Genomic DNA, 6,087 nt, shown 5'->3' on the forward strand with positions numbered 1-6,087 from the left:
TCAAGCTGTACTTGAGTGTTAGGTCAGAACATTTGGCTATTTTAGATCATATTGGGAGGACAGACCAGTATTTATGTAAGGGAGGGGCCCTTGATTCAAGACAAATGGACAAGGAAAGTGTCCCTCTGTCTGTCTCTTAATCACATAACTGTCCAATGGTGACTTTTTCAAGGCACCAGTGTGTGCAGTGCTGACTTTGACAATAAAAAATGCAAAAGATATATCAGATATAAAAGATATATCAGATGTACTGTATATATATACATATATATGACCCACTTATGCCCCCTCAAAACATAGGCACATATTGAACAGGTACTGTTCAATATGGGGGGTGGGGGGTGGAGTGGCTCAGTGGTTAAGACCAGTACCCTGTGTGCGAAAGACATCATGGTCGCAATGGTCGCAAATTCGACTCCACCCCTGGCTGATTGTACTCAATTGCATTGTAAGTCGCTTTGGATAAAAGCGTCTGCTAAATGACATGTAATGTAATGTAATGTAATGTAATGTAATACTGGACTAGTCCATGTAACAATTGTGATAGTTGCTCAGAGGGGGGCCAGGATTGGAGTTACAGGTGCACCCCCAAACTGCCCCTGGTCAGAGGTTAAATATAGCACCTGACCTGCTCTCACTAATATTAACAGCTGTTTTTTGTATGTTTTAATGATCAGAGTAGAAACGGTAATACTCTATAAACTCACTCATTTGTAAGGATTTTAAGCTTCATCCAATAACAGGGTTTCCTTTACAGCCAAGTGTCTTTGCTCATAAAATACAGCTTGTTGGTTCGTTGTTAATTGAAAACATAGCCGGGCCAATAAAGATCTGTTACTAAGTACTACTTTCACTCATCTTTCAGAGAAATTCAAATGAACCATAAGCGAGAAAATGACCTACGGTGCATACCAATCGTCTTCTTTAGTAATTCACAGAGAGGAGCTCTGTTCATTTAATAACCCCCAAATTAAAGGAAAATGAATGATTTAATCATCTGGCCCCAGAGTTAGATCATACTCTGTGACATCATTCTGGACTGCCTAATGCTGTTGACCTTATCCAGTTATAGCGGAAGTCGAATCAGAGCGGTAAACATGTATGGAATATTTCTCTGCACAATATGCAACACCTTAGCTGGTAGATGCATGTGTTTGAAACAGGAATGGATAGTTAAGATTTAAAAAAAAGGCAATTTTACTATTCTGAGTCCAACAACACCATAACTGTGGTGTGCTGCAAAAATGTGACTTATTTTGGGCTTATGCAATGGAAATATATAGTGGCAACTCCAAAGGAACCTCAATAGGTCTATTAGTGTAAAACATGATCATTACAACATAGGCTATTTATATTTGGTAACAGAATATAATAGAGTAACAATCATGCAATATTTTATTTAACTATCATAGCACTTTTTTTTTATGTCAACATCAACAAACTCCATTTTGCTTTTCGGTCATTTCATGGTTTATTTTACATGGAGCTGGTTTTTACAACAGCACACTTGGACTTTTATGTGCCATGCTAAAGAAGAAGGTTAACCAAATGGGTAGAGGCTGTATTTTTCTCTGCCACAGAGCATTGCAGAGCTCTTCCATCATGCCTTTCTGAGAATACCAAACACCAGTTGGTTTTAGCAGTTGTTGTTGACTTGCAGAGCTATGCTGCAGTTGGGCAACTCCTGTTCAGTCTGTCAAGGCATAACAACAGACAGACACAGCATGTGTTGGCCATAAAGCGTGTAAAACACACCACCAAGCAAATGTGTCAGAGAGTGGCACAGCAGGGCAAATGCGTGATGCAATGTGTGCAAACGCTGACAGGTGGGATAACAGGCTTGACTTTTAAGGTAAACTGGGTGTAGCTGCAAAAGATCACAAAGAATTTTCCTGGGTTGGGCTCTGTGATGAGAGAATCCTTTTTTGAAACTACTACTCACACATTTCACCTATCTAAACAAAAGGCATAAATTATGTAATTTCATAGATACACAGTAAATGGAATCTAAGGGATAAAAAAACAGCCATCTTTACTCTTTGTTGTTGAACAGAAAGTATACTGTAATTGCAATATTTTAGACTGAAAGACTAGTATATCATATAGTAGCTGGAAAGGTGCATTCTTTTCTTTTGTATAATACTAGTGTATTATATTCCATTATGCAACATGAGGTTTCAATGTACTAGCTCAAAACAAAACAATTACCCAAAATAACATCCTGTGTCCCAGACATGTGATCATGTAGATAAATGTATCCAAGACATTTCCAAAAGTTTCTGGGTCCGCGTCCAGAAAATAACATCATTTGACAACAAGTGCATGATTTCACTGGAGTATGAGGAAGAACTGCCGAGTAGACAGCTGTTGGGGTGTACAGTAGTGTTCAGAAGTGATTCTATCTGCATCCAAGAATGGGATTTTAATGGCAGTAATGTTACATCTCAATGTATTTTTACTCAAGCGATTTACTGCAGAAATCTAGACGTGTTGAGTCATAATCATTTTGGAATCTTCACTACACTTTTTGATTGGCTCGTCTGGGTTCTGCAATCACCTATCAGAGCTCCAAGGGACAGCCATGTGCAGCTGTCGTTTTGGCCACAATCTCTCCATTGTGCATGATATACAGCTGGCATGGGGTTGGAATGCCTGCACACAATGAATCAATCAAAGTCCCAAAGTGGACCAGACTCAGTCAGTGATACGAGGAGATCCACAGCAGCTGTAACGTGGCTCCTCCTACATGGATCTACTTTCACTCCAGCCTGAACATTTGGTATCACACTGATTAGACTAAAGCCCTCCCTTTGTAATTCAATGCATTTAAAGTATAGATAGCAAAATTATACATACAGTATTCCAGGTTTTTTGCAGTGTGCTTGTATGAGGTATTGACACTTTGTCAACAGTGAGTTCACTGAGAGCCACTGAGTTCCACTGTCATCTCCAATAACCAGCTGGGACATGGATGCTCGCTCTAACTTAGCCACTTATTTGCCACAGTATTTCCCCACTCCCAGCCCCAAATCCATGAAGAAAATTAGTGAGTTTACATCATGGCACACAACTGTTGTGTGCCATGTGTTGGCATGTGTTCTTCAACTGCTGCTTCCATTAGTATCTTTAACTGTTCAGTGTTATTTTATGACTTGGTGTTTGAAATCCTGTATTCAATTCACCTTAGTAACACAAACATTTTAATCCTTAAAAAAGACAATAAACCAGCAGCTCCTGTGTCCCCATGAGATAAAAACACATTTCTCAATGGACTAATTTCAGTTTCAAACTGGAAAAGACAATCGGTATGGAAGAAATGGCATGCTTATTGTTCAAATATTGTAGATGTAAGCAGGAGTAGATTTTGTTATGATAAATGGTTGTTAAATTGCTAAAATCTGTTATTCCTTGTGTCCCTGCTCCTTGTGTCCCTCTCAGGCTCAGGCTTGTTCAGTGAAGTAGTAGCTGAGAAGGTGTCGATACCTCACACAACCACACTTAAAAAACCTGAATTTCAGTTTCATGTTGTCATACTGTACTGTGAAATTATTGAAGTCGACTAATGTTTGGGATGGACTCCTTGCTGTTTGTTTTGGAACTCAGTTACAACAAGATTACAACTGTCTAGGAAACTTTCTTTTATATCAGACTCAATTAAATTCCTAATAATGTCCCAATTTTACATCAGTTTTAATGATGGAATTAACTGTTAACAGTTTTGTTTGGCTTGTACTGGCATACCCATTTTTAGTACAATGATTGTGTACTTTTAAATTCACAGTGGAACACAGAGCTCCTCAGGGATGCTGTTTGATAACTCACCATGTCCTCATGAATTACTGTTGTGCAAGGAGTATCAGATTAAAGTGCATTGGCCGTGTGACCATTAAGCCACTGGTATATGCTCTTTGAAGCATTTTAGGCAGGAGTCGCATGGGCAATCTAAAACATGTGGAACAGTGCCGTCTACTGTTGAAGTCATGTTACTGCGTGTGACAGAAATAGTCAGATGGTTTTGCTACAGCTGAAAGAAATTGGGATAAGGGGTTTCTTCAGAATGTGCCACTATCTTCCTTTAACACCAAAGTCTATTAAAGTAAGACAGCAGGTCAGTCATAAAGCTAGAAAGAACAACTTATTGGCTCATCATTGTGATTTTAAAGTGTTTTCACAATGTAATGATGATAAAATAAATTACATATTAAACCCCCTAAACTTTCTTGAAAAAATACACCTCAGTTCACAGGAGAAAGGAATCAGACATGGCTTTAAAATCAGTCCAGAGAGATCTGATCACAGGTTGCTAATTCTAAATTGTAAACAATTTTAATCTCAATGTGACCGCCAAGTAAAATAAAGGTTAAATCAAAGTCTGGCCATTCACACCTGGATGTGTTTTCTGGTCTACTCTTTTAATGCCATCAAAGAATGGAATAAGATCCCTGTTGATCTGAAAACCTGCACAGGTGTTCATAATTTGTTTGAAATTAATTGTAGGTAATCAGCAGGGTTGCCAGCATTATATTGTTAAAACTCTAGATACATGTATCTTAATTTATGATATTCTATACTGGACACATGTATAATATTTTGATATCTAACACTGCCCTGTCTCTATTCAGTTTGCTATTGTGTTTCTATAATGTTCTGTATTTCATTGGTTCTGCTCACCTGCTAGGGGACTACAGGTGGAAAGAAACAAATTGCTAAATCTGGTACAAAGCATCTTTCTTCTCACTGAGATGAATGTATTATGTACACTGTCCCTGATACATATACATGTAATAAACTGAACTTGCTAAACTGATTAGTGTAAAAAACACTTTTCCGTTTACTGTGAAATTGCAGCAGATCAGTAAAGGGTTTTTAATGTGTCCTAAGATGGATTGTGTTCACAAATGCAAAAGAATGTGACCAGGTATTTGTGTCCAAACTGCCTCTGCAAGTGGTTTTAATGATCAGATCTAAGGTGATCCCCATTGGGTGTTTGCTCAGTGGGTGCAGTTTGACCCCCACTACGTGTTTGTGACAGTGACCAAACAGGAACCCCTATGTGCATGCAAGTTGTACGTTTCCTCTTAAATGTGCAACACAAAGAGTGTGTGGGGTGGGGGCCACATCCCAAACAGGTAAATCCAGCCATGCAGCTTGAAATCGCGCCACCGTTCTTTGAGAATGTAAAACATTCATTGACGCTGTTTTGTGGATTACTGGCAAAAGAAGTTTGTGCGAGCAACAATGGATGAAAACAACCGACAGGAGGTGCTCGTGGACGCTTCTCCGCCGCCGAATACGTCACGAGGTAGTCGGTCAGTCAGGACTCTCGCAAGCGGCACAATGCCAGCGGGTCGTCGAGTCTTATTCTAAAGGAATCGAGTATTTCGAGTTTTCGAGTATCGAGTGCCACAGGCATCAACATGACTTGCAGATATCATCTGTAAATCAACAATGCTATATATATGAATGTCCATCTGTATAACTGTTGTAATTGCATGTAAAGTAAGTACAAGTGCACTAAGTCCTACATGTGTGGCAATAGCACAATTACGAAAATGTGTGCAAATTACATGACTAATTAAACATTCCTATTTTAGTATTGTGGTCATACTGAAGAAACACAAACATTAACACTTTGTTGAACATAACTTTTTAGTGGCATGTGCCTCAATCCACATGATAAGGTGGCTAAATTAATTGATTGCAAGGCTTTAATTTATTACAAGAAACTATGTGACCTAAAAGTGTTGGGCCCTCTGTTGTTGTACTGGTTGCAGTCGATCACTACCAGCCACTTCCTCTGACACAAGAGGATTTTTGTCCATGTGGGTGTGATTCTCTCTGTTCAAAGCCCTGATACTGATGCTAATGTGCCAAAAGATAAACAAATTCCTTATTTGTGAACCCCAAACTTAAGTGTAACTTTACACGTTCTTGATGCAGGTTCCAGCTGAGATTTTGTTTGAAATAATATTAGACGTTTTACCTCGTGATATTGAAATGTTTTTTTCTTCAATTTATCGTATGTATTTAATAAAATGACTTTAGGCTAAACATTTTGACCGGGGTGGGACTTTGGAGGAGGGGGTA

The sequence above is a fragment of the Solea senegalensis genome, linkage group LG15 (genome assembly GCF_019176455.1).
Source record: "Solea senegalensis isolate Sse05_10M linkage group LG15, IFAPA_SoseM_1, whole genome shotgun sequence".
Lineage (NCBI taxonomy): Eukaryota > Metazoa > Chordata > Actinopteri > Pleuronectiformes > Soleidae > Solea > Solea senegalensis.